Genomic DNA, 20,235 nt, shown 5'->3' on the forward strand with positions numbered 1-20,235 from the left:
TGCAGTAACTTACCATGACATCTGAGACTCCATGCCCCTGACCCAAACACCTTCACTCTCCCTCAGAGACAAATCAAACCCTGCAAGAGAAATAGTCTTCTATCCCTACCTCAACAGCAGCCACGTGTTATGATTAGAGCTGGAATAGACCCTTCAGCCTGCCATCTTCAGTTTATTACTGACAGCTAACCAATCAGAACCAAAGGAACCTCTTGTGCTGAAAACATTTTCAAAGTGAAGCTGGCTATGAAAACATTTATTCCACCATCTACGGCTTATCTCCATCAACTTTGACACCCTTGTGTCCAGAGAAACACATCCACCAAGGATATAAACTGCTGAAGACAGAAACATATTAACATCCTTAGATTCAAAATATCATGAGATCTTTGCCATCCCTGAATTCAGGTGCCATCCCTGAATGCAGGCAGCAGAGGCAGGAGGATCACTGTTAGTTAGACGCTGGTATGTGCAACAGAGTAAGAGCCTGTGTCACCAAAATGAGCAAATAATAAATAACTAAGATGATTTTGCAAAATCGTACTAGGGGATATATAGACAAAAAGATAGCACATGAAAAGACAAAGCTGCTTAGCTATCACAGCAGATCTAAAGCCAGAACGAGGTTTTCAGCATCTGAAAATAATAGACATATCAATTTAATGTGGCAACAAAAGCGTTTAACTCTTCTGAATAATAGAGATGACGCAAGATATCAAACCAAAACTTAATACTCATTACAAAAATCTTTATTGCAACCGACTTGGACCCCAAGTTTTAAAATATGTGTGAAGAAATACAGTTAAGGGTCATGGCTATGTAACACACATCTTCAATCCTAGTATTGGGAAGGCTGAGACAGGAGGATATCATCTGTGCTTGAGACCAAGTTGGGCCAGAGTGAAGGTTGACTCAAAAAAGAAAGAAAAATGAAAAGAAAAACCACAAGTGATGTGATAGAAAATCTCTGTTAGAAGATTAATGATTATAAAAATTAAAACCTGGACAAGTGAAGCTCGGAAGGGTCCCCATGACAATGCTCAGATAGCTGAGCCAATACTGTCGAGAAGACACAAAAAAGGTACCCCTTATTTGCAAAAGAACAAGCAGGAGACAGAGTTTAGAGCTAAATTTTGTCATCATGGTTTTTTTCTTCCTTCTTTCTTTCTTTTGGTTTGGCAAGACAGGGTTTCTCTGTAGCTTTGGAGCCTGTCTTGGAACTTGTTTTGTAGATCAGGCTGTCCTGACCTCATAGAGATCCACCTGCCTCTGCCTCCCGAGTGCTGGGACTTAAGGCATGCACCGCCATCACCTGGCTTGTCATCCTGTTTTGATTTTAATAGTGGAATTGACTATTAAGCAACCGTGGGGTTCCCAGAGAGTTTTAAAGGCAGTCAGATAAAAGCCAAAACAAGATAGGAAACTCGGGACCACCTTTCCTTTAGCTTCAAGCATAAACTGAAGAGGGTTCGTGTTCACTTCCAAGTTGTAAACTGGGCTTTGTAGCCTAGGTGACTATGTCTTCACAGGCAAGCTTACAACCTCATGTCACAAAGACAGACAGAAGTGGCGATAAAATTACTGAAATCCTGAAGGCATTTTTGCAATGGTGGAGGTATATTCTTAGGAACTGTGGGAGCTGAAATCATCATTCTCGTGAATCAAATATAATGGAAGAAAATAACAATACCAACAAATGAAAGCAGTGTGAAGCCACTCAGCACTGTGGTACTGGATTAATCATGTTGTTCTTTGAGAATTTAAAGCTTTTAATCATGGAGCGCTGCCTTCTTTGGTTAAAATTCATGGGCACTTCACAGGTTTGTTTGGGCCTCCAGGGCCCCTTTATTGTTCGTTAAGTACAATGGAAATCCTTTTAAGAATAAAGAAGCAAAATTAATGTCAAAGTGAATAAAGAAGCCGAAAAGGTCAAAATTTGTTCCTAGGGTCACAAGAATACGACGGCATGAGGAAAAGACTGGGCCAATCAAAATTAAATACAGGGCTTATGTTCTTCAATTTGTGGAAGGAGTAAAGCCATCTGCAACTTATGCTTCCATAGTTCCATATCTCAAATACATAACATCATGAAAATACATTAAAATATATGTAAATATGTCTAAACAAGAGATAATCCCTGTTTTTTCTTTCAATCTGAACAATCCAATTATCTATCCATCCCCCAAAATGAGACTGTACCCCTTCAGGAAGCCCATTGTCACCAGCAGCAACCATTATTTTCATATTAAACAAGATTATATTTCATGGGTGAAAGAAAGTAAACTGAATACTGACCTAATAAGGAAAATATGATTTTCTTCATATATTTATCTCAATATTAGTAAATTATTGATTTTTAATATTTTCATTCTATTTATTTCATAGACTTAAATATGTAAGTTAGCAATAGTCTAAAGAAGTGATGAACATAGAGAAGTAGAGGGAAACAGGAAAGGCAACAGAGATGAAGGGAAGAGGCCATTTCTATAGAGTGGGAAGGAAAGGCTGTTTCTATCGAGAGGGTGATAATGTTGCTCTGGCTGTTACAGAATTTTGGTGCCCTAAACAAAGCTTATTCCTCATCACACTGAACACAGAAATGTAGAAACACATTTATTTTTAATACCCAGAATCAGGTTTTGATTCTTTTCTTCTTTCCAAAGGAAAAAAAGATACCACCATGGAATGGGCCAACTTTAAGAGTTTCACTGGAGATTACAGAAACAAGTTTCTTATACAAAACCCTCACATAATTCATACTTCAATCTTAAAAGAAAACCAAAGCTATATAGATTTTGAAAATGCCCCCTAAAGAGGCATTAACTTTTAAAATTACTGGCAAGATGTCTCAGTAGGTAAAGACACTTGCTGCTTAACCTAATGGCCTCAGTTCAAGCCCAGATTCACATGATGGAAGGAAAGAACTATTGTGGGAGCTATTGATTCCCTGATTTCTTTCTCAGTCCTTTTGTCATTTGTATCTAGGAGGGCTACTGATTTCTTTGAGTTCGTTCTATATCCTGCTGCTGAGCTGAAAGTGTTTATCAATTGGAGGCATCTCCTGGTGGAATTCTTAGGGCCACTTATGTATACTCTCAATTCATCTGCAAATAAAAATTCTTTGAATACTTTGACTTCTTCCTTTCAAATTTGTATCTTCTTGATCTCCTTGAGTTGTCTTATTGCTCTAGTTTTCAAATACTATATTGAGTAGGTATGAAGAGAGTGGGCAACCTTGTCTTATTACTGATTTTAGTGAAATTGCTTTGAGTTTCTCTTCATTTAAGTTGATGTTGGCTATGGGTTTGTTGTAAACCGCATTTATTATGTTGAGCAATGGCCCCTGTATCCATAGTATTTCCAGGACTTTTATCATAAAATGTTTTTGGATTTTGTCAAATTCTAATTAAATGATCATGTGGTTTTAATTTGTTTGTATGATGAATAACCTTTATCAATTTACTTATGTTGAACTTTCCCTCCATCTCTGGGATGAACCCTACTTGATTATGGAAGATGATCTTTTCAATGTGTTCTTGCATTTACTTTGCAAATACTTTACAGAAAATTATTGTATTTTTTTCATAAGGAAAATTGGTCTGTAATTCTCTTTCATTGTTGTGTTTTTATTTTCTTTGGGCATCTGTGTAACTGTGGCCTCATAAAAAAAATTGGACAATATTCCTTCTTTTTCTATTCTGAGGAATAATTTCAGGAGTATTGGCATTAATTCTTCTTTGGAAATCTATTAGAAAGAATTCTACACTAAAACCATCTGGCCCTGGGCTTTTTTTTTGTAGACTTTTAATTAGTTCTTCTATTTCGCTTGGTTTTATAGGTCTGTTTAAATTGCTTCTCTGATCTTGATTTAACTTTGGTAAGTGGTATATATTGAGAAAATTACCCCTTTATTTTAAATTTTCCATTTGACAAAATATTACAGCTTTTTAAAAGTATGTCTTTATGATTCTGTCCATTGTTATACCTCTCTCCTTACCTCTAAATTTGTTGATTTGGATTCTCTCTCTCTCTCTCTCTCTCTCTCTCTCTCTCTCTCTCTCTGTGTGTGTGTGTGTGTGTGTGTGTGTGTGTGTGTGTGTGTGTGGCTTTTAACTATTTTGGATAAAGATTTGTCAATCTTGCTGATTTTCTTTAAAAACCCTTTGTTTCATTGATTCTTTGTTTTTTGTTTTTGTTGTTGTTGTTGTCTGTTTCTATTTTATTGATTTCAGCCCTGAGTTTGATTACTTCTTGCAGTATAATATTTGTGGGTATGATTTCTCCTTTTTATTCTAGAGCTGTCATGTGTGCTGTAAAATTACTGGCATGAAATTTCTTCATATGTGTGTGTGTGTGTAAGTTCATACATGTATATGAACTTACAGCTCTAAACTTGCCACTTGCCTCTTAGACTCCTTCATTTATCCCATAAGTTGGAGTATGTTGTACACTCATTTTCATTCAAAACTTTTCTTTCTTAATTTCTGTCTTGACCCATTTTTCATTCAGCTGTCTAGTTTCCATGAGTTCATGAACTTTCTCGTTTCTATTGTTTCATTAATATCCAGTTTTAATCTATGGTGATCAGATAAGATGCATAGTGTTATATAGATTTTCTTGTATCTTTTAAGATTTGCTTTGTGTGTAAGTATGTGGGTAATCTTGGAGAAAAATTCCTGGACTATTGAAAAGAAGGTTTGTTCTTTTGTGTTAGGTAAGATACTCTATAACTATATATTAGATTATTTGGTGTAGAAGATCAGTTAACTCCAGCATTTCTCTGCCTAGCTTTTGTCTGGATGACCTGTCTATTGTAGAAAATAGAATATTCAAGTCTCCCACTGTCAGTGCATGTGGGTCAATATGTGGTCTAACCTGTAGTAGTTTTTTTCTTTAAGAACATGGGTATCCTCGTGTTTGCTGCAAAGATATTAAGATCTGCAATGTACTCTTGCAGATTTTTCCTTTGATGAGCACGTAGTTCTTCCCTAACTCTTCTGATTACTTTCAGTTGGAGATGTATTTTATCCGACATTAAAAGGCTATATTAGTTTGCTTCTTATGTCCATTTTCTTGGAATATATTTTTTCATCCTTTTATCCCAAGGTTGTTGAAATAGGAGCGGCAGGCCGCTTCCCGCCACCTGGCTAGCTTTACCCAAAATAATTACACAGAAACTGTATTCTTTTAGACACTGCCTGACCAATTAGTTTCAGCCTCTTATTGGCTCATTCTCATATCTTGCTTAACCCATTGCTAATAATCTGTGTAGCACCATGAGGTGGTGGCTTACCAGGAAGGATTCAGCATGTCTGACCTTGGCGTCTGACCAACTATGTTTTCTTTCTCCCAGCATTCTGTTCTGTCTACTCCACCTATCTAAATCCTGCCCTATCAAAAAGTCAAGGCAGTTTCTTTATTAATTAGTGAAAGTAACAAATAGACAGATGACCCTTCTCCATCACCAAGGTAATTTTTATCTTTGACATAAGACCTGTTTCTTGAATGCAGCAGAAGGATGGAACCTGTTTTCACATTCTTTCTGTTAGTCTGCATCTTTTTGTTCGGAAATTGAGAACACTGATGTTGAGAGATATCAAGTAGTAGAGTTTGTTGATTCTGTTATTTTACTGTTGGTGTGTGTGTGTGTTGTATGTGTGTGTTTGTGTGTCTCTGTGTGTGTTTTCTCCTTTTATGATTTTCTGGTCTAAGTTTACTTATTCCTTGTGTTTTCTTGGATGTGATTAATGTCTTTAGATTGAAGTTTTCTTTCTAGTTTCATTCTCTAGGGATGAATTTGTAGACAGCCATTGCTTAAATTTACTTTTATCATGAGATATCTTTCTCCAACTATTGTGATGAAATTTTTTTCTGGGTGTAGTAATCACAACTGGCATCTATAGTCTCTTAGTCTGTAGAACATCTGTCCAAGACCTCAGATTTTTAGAGTCTCCTTTGAGAAGTTAGACAATATTCTAATAGGTCTGCCTTTATGTGTTTACTTGGCCATCCTTCCGTGCAGTTTTTAATATTCTCTCTTTGTTCTATACATTTAGTGTTTTAATTATTATGTTCCAAGGGTCCTTTTCTTTTTCTGGTCAATTTTATTAATGCTTTGTATTATTCTTGTAACTCGGTAGGCATCTCTTTCTTTCAATTAGGAAAATTATCTTCTATAATTTTGTTGAAAATATTTTCTATGCCTTTTACCTTGGTTTCTTCTCCTTCCCCCATTATTATTATTATTTTTAGATTTGCCCTCTTCTTAGTTTCCAAGATTTCCTTGATGTTTGTGCCAGGATTTTTTATTTAATATTTTCTTTGACAGATGTATCTATTTTTTCTATTATTTCTTCAATGCCTGAGATTCTTTCTTCCATCTCTTATATTCTACTGATGAGACTTGCTTCTGACGTCCCTGTTTCAGTTCCTATTTTTTTCCCAAATTTACCTCAGCTTAAGTTTTCTTTACTGCTTCTATTTCCACTTTTGGGTTTTGAATTGATTTTTCAAAGATGGTTAGTCCTGCAATTTTGCAAGTCATTAATGAATAAGCAGGAGGATTTGGGATTACTCTGGGAGGTAACCTTTGACGTATCAAAATCCTATGATTCACTGTTAAATGCAACAGACTCTGGATAGAAAAAGGTATGTAATTCAGAGAAGAAAGAAATTTCTTTGCAAAATTACTAAGTTTACCCCATACAACAATCACTCATAGGGTCAGTGAGGTGGGAAGGAATCAATGGATATGAATCACAATAAGATTTTCCCCACCCTTTCCTGGTCAAGTGATAGTAATGCCTAGCTTTCTCTTCAGACTTCATCCTTCTCCCTCCTAGCAAAGAAGAGAAGTCTATGTCTTGCGGTTGCAGCCTTGTATATTGTTGTATATTATAGCTGACCTTTTTGCTTGTATACCTGGACCAGATTGCCTAGGGAACAAATTTCTGTCTTTATATCCAAGACACCCAACAACACTATCCTCTTCTTTCTCTTTGACAGTAATTGCCAAGTGTTCACATGCCAATTGTCAGGTTCCAGTAGTCAGACCAGTATCAGGCAGTGGGGTCTGTGCTGGCTCCCTCTCTCTTCAGAGGAAGTAAGACAAATAGGCAGATGATTGGTCAGTGCCTACAGCAGCTCCAACTCCTGCCCATTATTACTTTAAGCAATTCCTTTTCTGCTCATGGCACGCAGTAAGCAGTGATAATTCTTAAGTTGATAATGGGAGAATAAGATGACAAGAATAAGACCTTCAAATAACCTGCTTCAAAAGCATTCAAGATTTCTACCTGAGAGAAAGAAGAATAAGGAAATTAGTTAATCATCTAGTGTTTGGTGTTTGGTTCAAAGAGGTTGTGTGCATAAGCAAGCCTTCATAGCCTCATCATCTACATATAAGCCAAAAGATGCTCCAAAACAGAACAGATAGGAAGATAAGGGGGTGAATGACAGAAAAGAAAGTGAAATGCATGATCCAAGAGGTCTCATTCCTTTGAAACTGTTTTAAGAAATTAGGTTGAAGAGCTGCATGTTCCTGAAATAAGAAAATTGACTGAACCCCTGGTTACAGTGACTGTACCAGCTATAGTCATTAGAACTCAAACACCTAGCATATCTTCTCTTTTAACATATGCAGTCAAATCATAATGTAATTCTGTGTACTAGAATTGACAGTATGTGGGGTCACCATTCTGAGTTAGTGACCATCTCTGTCAGTGAATTGTTGCAAAAAAAAAAAAAATGTAGCCAAGCGTTTGTTTTGGAAAAAGAAAATAACCTATTGAAAGTTCACTTCTGCTTCCCAGCTCTTCTAAAGAAATGACATGCATGCAAGTGACTGTGGTGTTGGCAGCACAAAGGCCATAGGAAGAGTTGGCTGATCATAACTATAAATCCTATGAACTGATACTGAAATATCTCCTATAACTTAACCAGTAAGCTTCAGTCATTGAATAACATTCAACATTTTAAGGAACCGTTTTATGTTCAGAAGGAATATTATTTTCACTGACTGGGTCTTTTAAACAGTCTTCAGTGTGGAGGCTATGCAAAGAAGATTTTTCAATGGTGTTCCAATGAGTTCACATACATTAGCCCCCATCCCTTGGAACCATGGGTAGTAAAGGTACAACTGGGGATCAGAAGTTCAGATGAAAATAAAATTGAGCCTCTAGGCTCTTTTGATGTATAGCCACATCATCCTCCAGCCAAGATTGTTCTACATACCCAGGACCAACCATGCATTTTTACTTTTTAACTGCTGAAATGAACCCACTGTTTCTCTGCCCACCTCACCAACAGCAGTCTTTAGACGAAATTAGATGCTCAAATATATACCCCAACAAGACACAGATTCACAAAAGCAGCTCCACACTTCATCTTTTTTCTTTTCTCCATTGTTTGGAAGGTAGAACCCAATGATTCAAGCCAAATGCTAATCTCAGGGGAGAGGGTGATGTAACCAGAAATTGAGAACGAGCATTTCTCAGCTTTCAGGAATTGTTGCGGTGATTAACCTGCCAGGCACCTTCATAGCAGTGTAGCCAACACACAACAACATGGATTAAATGTACAAGTCTGCAAGTTGATCTTGTGTGATCATCTATGAAATCACCAACACCATCATGATATCATCCAAATTCCCCTCAGATCGCCCTTTAATCTATCCCATCACTCCCTGTGCATTCTGGCCTCATCCTGCAATTTATAAAGTGGACCTTTAAGAAAGCAAGCGAGTGTATTGTGTTGTCAGGCTGCCCAGCTTTCTCGATGTTTTTGCTTGTTCCTGAAGTTAATGGGCCCTTCTTCTCTCCTAACCCTTCCTTCTCCCTTTCCTTTTCACCCTCTTCCTTCCCCTCCTTCTGGCCCACAAGTGGAGAGCATGTGTGTTTGACATTAATTCCTGAGGTGTTTACACCCAGCCCCTTTGGTTCAGTACAGTATGTATGTTTCCTGTAGTGTCACATCTAAACCACTCCATATCTTGTTGACCCAACTATTTCTGCCCTAGTGTCTCTAATAGTAGGTTTTCATGGTTTTGTTATTCTGTCTGTGACTTTCCTAAAAGCTACATGCCATGTGAGGTGGGAGTGGGAAGGAACCCTTCTAACAACTTGAACATTAATCAAAGAGCAATCCCTGAAAGCTAAGAAATACTCATTCTCAATTTCTGATTACTTTAACCTCTCTTGGGTTCATGAATATTTTTTAATTATGTATTTTATTTATGTATATAATTGTGTGGATATAGACATGCCTGTCAGTACCTGGGGTAGTTAGAGACCTTTGATCTCCTGGAGCACACCAGAGCTAGGAAGTGAATTGGAGTACTCTGGGAGAGTATCAAAAATCCTCACCTGCTAAGCCAGCTCTCTGACCCATTGTTTAGAAAATTTTAATTTTGTCTGCTTTGTAAAAACATTTTATGGACACCTCTATTAACTTCTCATGATGAAGAAAGGCCATGTGATAGTGTGAAGGGGGGTGAATTTAGGATCAGGCTCTTTGGGAGCAAGCAGAATGACCTTGGGTAATTAATTTAATTCTCTTCTCTTAGCTTTGGTTTTTCCTTCCTTGAAAGTTAGAGAAAATACCTGGAAAGTCCAGTGTTTGAGTTAGAGTAATATAAGGGCTGGCGTTTTATGCAAAGAGTAAAGTCTTCGTCAACACTCTTGTGGCTATTCTCTTCTGCTGGCTTCATCTGAGCTCAGATCTTTTAAACACAGATTGTTGTACTGTATAGAGGAAGCAAATGAGACAACAGCAAGCCAGCCACCTTGGAAGGTGGGAAACAGAGTATCAATGGCTCGGTCCCACCAGATCACAGTATTAAAAAGCATTATTTTTGTAGTCTTATTCCTTCTCAAGATGAGGAGCAAGTCTTAATCCTAATTTGCAATTAGCCACCTCTCCCAGGAGCTGAACACGTAAGAGGATTAAGCGTACAGGTCTGTCTTTGGCTATCACTCCCCAAAATAATCCAAATACCCGAGCTGGGTGACTTATTTCTGTCACCTTTCCCTGGTATCTTCATTTATATTCACAAGATATTATTTCCTTTGCCTCTGAACTCTTGAGGAGTTCATCAGAGTTCCATTCTGACACATTTTTACACTGTAATATTGCTGTTTATGTAAAACAGCATGCCTTTTGCAGACAGGAACTGAGCTACACTTTAAGCATACCATAAGTATGATGTGTATTTATTGAATCATCTTTAACTTACTTTTAATCCCAATCTGTGTTTCCGGTCACAGAAAGAACCAGTACTCATTTTACAATGTAAGAGGTCTCTTGTTAATCAACAAATTCTGTTTTAAAATTATTGAATAAAATAGGTTGTTGATAGATTAACGAATAGGTATTTTTTTCAGACCTCATTTTTCACCAGAACTCTTTAGACTGCATATTACAAATGTTAGAGTTAGCCTTGACAATTTATTATTGTCCAGAGTGCTCAGTGTTATCCAGTATCTGAAAACACCACACTTATTTATCCATTCACCTACTGAAGGACACCTATCAACCTGATATAAGCACCAGTATACCTTAGGTTTATATTAGCATGGTATAATCTGTAGGTTTGGACACATGTAAAATGGCATGCTGTTAGAAAAGTTTTGTAACTCTAACAATGTGCCCAAGTGGGTGCTTGACTCACACACAAGGGTCTGGATTAGATACTCAGACTACAAAAAATAAAACAAAATGGAAATCTTTAAGTCCTCTGTTGCCCTATCCATTAGTCTCACCCAAACTCTGAAAATTACTGATTTTTACTTTCACTATCTTCATAGTTTTGACTCTCTTAGACTGTCATTTGAAGCTCTCTTACTCACTATTGTATTGCTATGAAGAGACACCATGACCAAGGCAACTCTTACAAAATGAAGCACTTAACTAGGGGCTTACTTATAATTTCAGAGCATCAACCATGCTTCCTGCCTAATCCTTCCAAACAGTTCATCAACTGGATACTTAGCATGCACATATGAGTCTTTGGGGGCCATTCCTACTCAAACCACCACAGAAACACAGAATATATATCCATTTCCAGAGACATCTTTCACTTAATAATATTCATTTAAGTTTTCCTGTGTCTCTACTACAGAATATTCGATTGTCTGGATATGCCACAGTTTGTTAGTTCTTTCCCCTGAGGCATTTTTGTTGCTTTCTAGCTGAGGCTATTTAGATAAAGTTATTATAAACATCTATATGGAAGATTTTGTAGACACATGAAACACCAACTCCTGTAGATAACACTGGAGGAACAGGACAGCTAGCATGTACAGTAAGAGTCTACTTAGTCCTGTAAGAAATTGCTAGTAGGTGTACTATTTTTGCCTTCCCATCAGCACTGAGTAATAGCATCAGTTCCTCTATGCCCCAATAATGCTTACGTTAAGAGTTCTGGATTTCAGCCGTTCTAGATAGTGTGATTTTTCGCTTTCCTTGTCAACTTGATACAACCTAGAAACATCAGTATTATCTGCATTGGGTTGGCCTATGGGCATATCTGTGGGGCAGGAGTTGTCGTAATTAAGAAACTGTAAGATGAAATAAACTCCTGAATCTCGTTTTTCAGGGTATTTTATCACAGCAAAAGAACTAAAACTAGAACAAATAAGTACAGTGGTATTTTATTGGTGCTGCTTTAATTGGCATTTCCCTGATAGGTCATCATCAGGGAGATCTCTTCAGGTTGCCATCCATAGTATTGGTTTTTGGTTTTTGGGGGTCTTTTCTTTTTATGAAGTCATTAGGATCTTTGGCTGATTTCTAATATACAGACACAATATATTGTTGATTGCATTTCCCTCATGATTTTGAAGAAGTTGTTATCTCTTTTTGGTATTTCCTTCACTTATTTCTTTCTTTTTAAAAGGTTTCTTCTATTGTTTTAAAACCTGTGCATATCTTTGGGTTGTGAGTAGGAATGACAGTACCCTCAGGCCAGAGAGCCAAATCTTCACAGAGCTGAAGTTACAGGTAGCAGTGGGACACCCTATGTGGGTGCTGAGTCTAGAACTCAGGCCCTGCTAAGAGCAGTGTGTACTCTAAACCACCAAGCCATCTCTCCAGCCCCTTATCTTGTCCTATTCTTTCTTGATACCCTTTCCTTATTCATATAGCCTTGAGTTCTAACTTGTATTGTTTTGTTTCTTTCTAAAATATTGCTTAATATTCCTTACAAAACAGATCTAAGATCAATGGGGTCTCTTTTTCCTTGTTTTAGTTGTTTGGTTGTTTGGTTATTTCAGGGTTTGGGGGTGGGGTGGGTTTCTTATTGTTGCTATTGTTCTGTATGAGAAAGTCTTTATTCCTCTCTAATTTTTGAAAGATAAATCTATAGAACACAGAATTCTAAACTGGTAAAGTTTAGATTTTTCCCTCAACGCTCAATATTTCAAACCATTTTCTTATGCATGTCTAGGTAAATATTACCTGCACATCTTTGTGGAGAAGCTGTTTTTTAACTCCAGTTTATTTTTTTCAGAATTTTGTCTATGTCTCTGCTTCTCTACAGTTTGGAGATAATATGTTCAAGGTGTAGTTCTTTTGGCTTTTACACTGCTTGGTATTCTCCGAGTTTCTGGGATCTGTGGTTTAGTATCTGACATTTACTTGGGAATATTCCCAGTCGCTGTTATTTCAAATAATTCCCCTGTTCCTTCTCTTCTCTGTCTCCCTGTTATTGCTGTTACATGTGTTTTATAGGTGTTACAGGGCTTCCACAGTGCTGGAAATATTCTCTTCTTGACTTTGTAATCACCCTTTATTTTCTTGGCTTCACAGATTTGGAAAGATCTCTAACATGCTGTCTTCCAATATAGAATTCCTTCCCCAGCCAGGTCTTATCTACCAATAAGCCCATGAAAGGCACCTTCAGTTCTGCCATGGTGGTATTTATCTCCATGTCTTTTTGGTTCGTTTTTAGACTTTACATCTCTCTTCTTATATTGCCCATATGCTCCTAGACACTGTCTGATTTGTTGTCTTAACTTCTCTGTGACGTCATGCATCCCACATTATCTGGTTCTGATGTTTGCTCTGCCTCTTCACAGTGTCTTTTTAAATTTCAGTTTGTCTTTAGATTTGGTTGGTTTCATTTGGTTTTATATTCACATAGTGTGTGCTGGGCAAGAAGAACTTCTATCAATAAACCTCAGTAAAAGCAGATGCTAAGAGTGTGTGGGTCAAGAAAGCATTCTACAGTCCAGTGATTCCATTTAAGCTGTTCATTGGACCTAGATCACTGGATTCCGAACTTTACACTTTTTGTGTATCTCTACCTTCACCCCTACCTACCATAGGACACAAGATAGCTACCGTGGTTTGGAATTATGTACCCCCCCCAGGGGAAAGCCAAAGCTGGTTAGAGCTGGATATTTCCTCACTCCAGTGATCTGGGCTCTGATAAAATCCTCCAGGTCAGGTTCTGGTGAGCTAGTTTCTCCTGAGGGTAGACTGTTAGCAGAGTTAACATGGTTCTTTATTTCTCCCTTACTCCTGAAAAAAAATGTTGAAAGGTTTTTTTCCTCCAGTATTTCCTGTGAGAACCTGGTTAAGTTCTAGAGTTAACATTTGCAAGAATGTAAAAGATGTCCATACTGACATTGCAGCAACTCATGAACGATAGTTCCTTAATCTATATTCCACCCTTGGCTCCCATGGAGGTTTCTACGCAGTGTGCTGTGATACTCTGTATCTGCTAATAATATGTGTCCAATGTAGAAGCGCAGAAGATGGCCTTGGCCCTACTTCTCCTACAGATCCATGAATCATCGCTGGTTTGTTAGCTAGCGCTGATAGAGCTGACATGTAGACTTGGAGATGAGAATTACTCGCAGATTTCCCAAATTTAAAAACATAAGCTTTACATTTGAGCAATGAAATCGAGCATGTCTTCATAATCAGTCATTATGCTAAGGGCTGGATGGGCTAACTAGTTAGTTTTTAATTGCCTCCATTTATTAATAAGATAAACCTTTTAGTATCGTCCAAAAGAAGCAGATCTTATCAGCACAGCTGCTCGTGGTTCTGTCTGACAGATGTAAGGTAATGATGGCCAAAGCAATGTATGGGTTAGGAAAAGAAATCTGCCAGGATTATTCTCCCGAGACATTACAGTATACAAGTACATGATGGTCATAAAATACTTGGGGGAAATCGCATCATTTTCATCCTCAAAATTAATAGAAATGTACTGAGTAGCATGTATACACTGGCTGTACTGGCTGGGTTTGTGTGTCAACTAGACACATGCTAGTGTCATCAGAGAGTAAAGGGCCTCAGGTGAGGAAGTGCTTCCATGAGATCAAGCTGTAAGGCATTTTCTCAATTAGAGATCGGTAGAGGAGGTCCCAGGCCATGGTGGGTGATGCTGTCCCTGGGTTGGTGGTCCTGGGTTCTATAAAACCGCAGGCTGAACAAACCGGCGAAAACAAGCCAGTAAGCAACACCCCTCCCTGGCCTCTGCATCAGCTCTTGCTTCCAGGTTTTAGCCCCACTTGAGTTCCTGTTCTGACTTCCTCTAATGACAGACTATGATCTGCAAGTATAAGCCAAATAAACCCTTTCCTCCCCAACTTACTTTTTAGTCATGGTGTTTTATCACAGCAATAGAAACCCTAACTAAGACACTGGCCAAATATGTCTTAGGAATTGTAGACAAGACCATTGGCAGCAACCTTTTCCACTAGGCCATAAAGCGTGTGGCTACAGAAAAGTCTGGTGTGTGTGTGTGTGTAAATCCTGTGGTAATACTAAAAAGAAAGAGGGTCTTTGGGAGGCCTAGAAGAGTTTCTGTTTAGATTCAGGAGTGTGTGTGTGTGTGTGAGAGAGAGAGAGAGAGAGAGAGAGAGAGAGAGAGAGAGAGAGAGAGAGGGGGAGGGAGGGAGAGAGAGAGAGAGAGAGAGAGAGAGCCTTAGATTTCCTTAAGATTCATATCACTTGGGTATTCATTGAAATTGTATTCATCACTATTCTCATGATCATGGTAGAGTACTTCACAGAAGCAACTCAAGGTAGGAGAAATTGACTTTGGCTCATGGGTTGAGAGAAAGTAGTTGATCATGGCAGAGAGCATATGAGGTTTCCTCATGGCAGTGATCAAGAAGAAGATAGTTCAGAGAGGAACTAGGCCCAGCTTATAACCTCATGGCCTCATATCCAACACAAATGGCCTCATATGCAAAAGATTCCACAGCCTGCTCAAATAGTGACTCCAGCTGGTGACCCACTGTTCAAATATATATGCCTCAGGGAAGTATTTTACATAAAAACTGTAACAAAAAGAATGCATGTTCCTGGAACCCCACCATGAAACTCTAAATGAACATTCCTGAAATTGATTCTAGGATTTAGAGTTTCTTTCAGGTCCATTGAGTGACTCCTAACCCAACATAAGAGTTGTGAGCCTCTCTTGCGTGGCTAATGTGTCCCTGAAAGGATAGAGCGCTATAACTTCTGTCCTTCTAAGTACATTCTCAGTAAGGAATACGTGTTATACTTGAAAATGACTCTGGTAAAACTGACTTGGTCTTTGGGGTACTCCTTTCTGCTGTTAAACAATGAACCAAACTGTTTAGCATCAGTTGACTGAACCATTCCGTTGACCAGAAGAACCACTAACTGTTGAGATTGGTCCAATTGCATAGAAGCAGGAGGACAATGAACTCACATGATACTGTGCAATACAGTGGCTGGGACTGACAGTCTCTCTAGGTCACTTTTCAAGATGGGCACTTGAAAATTTGACCTAGCAAGTTACTCTCTTCAATCTAAATGTGTCCCTCTGCTTGAGCTGACCAGTCAGGCAGATTTGTTGTCAAACTACTTCTTTCATTTATTTTGACTGTTCTATTCAGTTGCCAGACATCAAAATATGTTCTATTACTCATATACATGAACCTGAGCACCAAACAAAAAAAATATTTCAAAACTGGTAGTCTTAAGGTTATATTTTGAGGTTACTATCATATCAAATATCTTATGAAGTGCCATGGCTACTTAAAATTGTTTTTACCTTACTAACAAAATTTCAACATCTGTCTTTTAAAGCTCTCACCAAATAATTCAAACGTTTAGAATTGAAAACTTAAAGAAAGTCAATAAACTATCTGAAAAGGGTCAAGGGTCATTACTACTTTTAAGTTGTTTTTCCCTGTGTGAGAGATGGCCACAGACATAAATTGTGTGTGTAGCCTAAATGCACCTTATTGCACAACACTAGGAACTGGATATTATATATATATATGAATATATATATGTATATGATATATATATATGAAATAAACAGACATAAAGACCTGTTGAAGTCAAGCTCTCACTATTTTCAGAACTGGATTCCATAACTACTTATCTGTGTGTTATTAATTAATGAGAGATGGATGGATGATAGGTCATAGATACTTAACTGGATTGATGATAAATAAATGGATGATAGATGATTGATTATATAAAGAGATGATAGATTGATTAAATAGATAAATAAAATAACACATGGATAGACCATAGACTGATAGGTGCTTGACTAGATAGATAGATAGATAGATAGATAGATAGATAGATAGATGATAGACAGATAATAAGTAGATAGATACATAGTAGATTGATAGATGATTGATTAGATATCCACTTATGTGTAGCAGTTCTCTTGAAGAATATTTTTACTTACTCCATATTGAGTTAATATTGTAGCTATTCTTATCAAATACTAAGAATAATTTTGAATAATTGTCAAAATGAACTCGATAAACATCTAAATTTAGTAGAAGAGCCAGTCCACACATTCTGTCACTAAAAGGCAAGAATTCAACTTGTACATAGGACACCTTTATGGCTAACCATGAGGACTTACATGATTCCAGAGGAAAATACACTTTCATTTTGGCAGTTTGTAAAGCTATGAGTCACCTATGTTATCAACTGGCCTTAATATTTAGCATCTATTCACATTATTTCCTGGCCCTCCAACAAAGCTGAAATCAATTACAGTGTCAGCAGTTTTCTTAAAGTGCCAGGTAGTGGTTCCTTTAAGACATGCAGGCCATACTCTCTCCTTCCCAGCAACTCACATCTGTCACTTTAGTGTAAAGCCAGTCACAGATTGTGGGCAAAAGTGTGTGGCTGAATTCCAGTTCGACTTTAGAGATAACATTTGGATTTTACATTTAAAAAATTTATATCAAGACATATTCTTCCTTTGATTTTTTTCCCAGCCATTTAGAAAAGCAGAAATTATTCTTATCTTATGAACAACATACAAATAGGATGCCACTTGAAGTTGAACCGTCAGCTCTAGTTTGCCAGCTCCTGGCTTAGGAACGTAGATGCAACCCTAGCAATAGAAAGTATAAATGAAGACAGCAACATTTGACTGTGGGGAAGACTAAGGAAGTTTCTTCTACAGCTGCAATTTCACTCCTGCGGTCAACTGAATAGTGACTGTTCAATTAGAACAATGGCTGATTTGCATAAACAACTCTGAGTGAATCTTACTTGGCTCTATGTCCAATGGTGAAGACACTGGTTGCCAAGTCTGACAACTTGAGTTCAAGTCCCAAAAATAACATACTAGGAGGAGAGAACCAACTTTCCAAAACGATCCTCTGGCCTCCACTCACATACACAGAAACACAATAAATAAATAAATAAATAAATAAATAAATAAATAAACAAATAACTGTAGCTTGATTTTAAAACGGCGTTTTTAACAATTATAGTTTTGCATTGAAAAAGCTTTCTCAAGTTGTAAGACTGTACTTCATTTCCTGTATGCATGTTTGTTTTTGTTTAGGTCTACGTTGCTGCAGAAAGGAGTGAGCCAGGCACTGAGGTAAGATCACCGTCTTTCTCAGACCAGAGGAGCAGTGTGCATGCAGTGTCCTTCCGGAAGGTAGTGATGGTGTTTTGCTCGCTTCTTGCTTCTCTCCTGCTCACACTTGGCTGGGATAGAAACATTCTGGTTCTTTCTCTTGAGAATGTTCTCCTCCGGATTCTGAGTATTGCTGAGTCTGACCCTTGTACTATTGGGTCATGTTTGCAGGAGAGTTTTGTTGTTGGATGCTGGTTGGTGCGTCTATAATAGATCACTCTTTGATTTCGCATTCTCATATTGCTTTGCTTTTATTGTGGGTATTTTTATTGTCTCAAGACATGAACTTCTTTAAAAGGCGAAAGGATTATAAAAGGGTTATTCAGAGTCTCTTCATAAAAGTACTTTTATGGATCTACTTTTGAGATGGAAACTTTCAAGTATGGTTATATATTGATTCCACTCTTGAATGGACACAATGTCACACAGGCCACATTGTTAAATTTCTTCTGTCCCCCAATGTCAGCAAAATCAAGAGACCTCAGAAAAGACAGACTTATATTCTAGAGCTGTTAAAATGGTGTCTAAATTCAAAATAATAATTTCCTCTCTTAAATAAGTTACCTTGGGGTTTTCCCTACTAGTGTATTTTAGTATCTAGACATTGGGTGGCTTAGACACAGTCCAGTTTCAAAGAGGAAGAAAACTAGAAATTAATCAATTGTTTTCAAGTCATCCTCACAGAACATCTCTTCCCAAGTCCCTTTCCTCCCATCTTTAGCTTATTAAGTATTGTTGCTTTGGATACTGGGGACCCCACACTCTGGAGTAATTGTTACTGATAAGTGTTTCCCCTTAATAGCAGTTTCATTCATTAGAGCTGTTTAATTTGTTTTGATTTTGTTGATTTTCATGGTTGTATTTCTCATATTTTTTTTCCCAACCCATTCCCTGTTTCTGTTTCTTTTCACTGTTTTAATCCAATTACCAGTTCTGTAAACAAGCATTTGTCACATCTACAGTAAGTGCACTGAACTGTAGTGGAAGTGATTTCTGATTACCGACAAGCTCTTTTCTAAGGGACACAAGGAACAGCATGCACTGAACGGAAGAAAAGAATAATGGAAAATGCCTTGTTAGGTGGCTATGGTACAGATTCAGAACACAGATGCTAAACAAAAAAAAAGTCACAGACTTCTAAAACACAGGTATTTTTCTGGACAGTGGTTCTGATCTGAGTCATATTGTTCAGAGTGATTAAAAGAGGAAATAAGTTGCATATTTTGTAAATTCAGACTTTCATTGATATTGCTGTTAGACTTTCTGAGGGTGCCAAAAAAAATTTATACCCTTGAAATCCCTACAGTTTTGCTAATAAAGCCAAAAGCAAAAATCATTAAGCAAGAATAGCGTTAGGGTTTGGACTACTGGTCCTTTCATCTCATTGGTGGTCTTTTTGTTGTTTTGGTTTTTTTTGTCTTTTACTCTACTATTTCTAGAATGTCTACTTCCAGGGTAGACATACTCCCACAAAGGAAGCCACCCTGACGCATCTTGGACCTTGACACAGGATTAGAAATACCTTGAGAAAGGGCTCTGTAAGACCTCCACAGGCTGCCTTAAGGGAGTCAGGCCTTAAGAAGAGGTACAGGAGGTAGGGGTTGAGATTGATGCAGTAGGAACACACAGGTGAGCAACTGCTGCAGGAAGTCAGAGCCCTTTCCCAGAATCCCTACAGTCCTGGGACTACACAGCACAGACTAAATTGGCCTTCCATGAATGTGGTGGCTGTTTAAGGTCATGTACTCAGAGCTAGAGTCAGAACCAAGTGAGTTTGAGTCTCAGTGACTGCTGGTAGATGAGTGATTAGCAGGGGATGTGGAAAGCCTAGCCCATCGGCAAAGGCATCAGTAAAACATGTTTCAAAAACCAAAAAACAACAAAATGTTTGTCAGATAAGGACAGCTTCCATCTCAAAAATAGAACATTGTATTTTGAAAGAGGGTAAACCTAAGAACCAAGATTCGCAGCTCAGAGTCTGGGCAAGCCATCAGGGATGCTGATACAGTGAGTTTTGAACCAAGCCAAGTGAGGTTTCTACATCAGAGTGCTCTATATTTTTGTGCTTAGAAACTAGGCACAGATGACTTTAGGATGCACACTATCTGTTGTGGCACAAATAATAAAAACCCAGAAACAGATATTGGGGTTCAAGATGAAGATCAGAAAAGCAAAGCAGCTCTGTTGTTTGCTTGTTGGTTTTGGTTTGTTTGTTTTTTGAGACTGGGTTTCTCTGTAGCTTTGGAGCCTGCAATGGTGGGAAGTAAAAATGAGGGAAGTCTCAGCCTGGTCCATGCCCATTAGGGTTTGATGAACACACAGGAATGGCATCTAAGGGTACAAGGATC

At 37.9% G+C, this 20,235-nt stretch overlaps 1 protein-coding gene across 3 annotated transcripts in view; it reads left to right on the forward strand.

The window, feature by feature from the left end:
- The window catches only part of Celf2 (CUGBP Elav-like family member 2), an 824,322-nt gene that overhangs the window by 185,960 nt on the left and 618,127 nt on the right, over nucleotides 1–20,235 (forward strand). For all 3 annotated transcript variants that reach the window (XM_041630571.1, XM_041630572.1, XM_041630576.1), the window contains one exon: nucleotides 17,810–17,848. The gene's annotated coding sequence lies outside the window, so the exon portion shown is untranslated. Of the gene's footprint in view, nucleotides 1–17,809; nucleotides 17,849–20,235 lie in introns of those variants that run through there.

This window comes from Microtus oregoni, unplaced genomic scaffold (genome assembly GCF_018167655.1).
Source record: "Microtus oregoni isolate MIOR12 unplaced genomic scaffold, Mior012 000035F_ref0000213, whole genome shotgun sequence".
NCBI lineage: Eukaryota > Metazoa > Chordata > Mammalia > Rodentia > Cricetidae > Microtus > Microtus oregoni.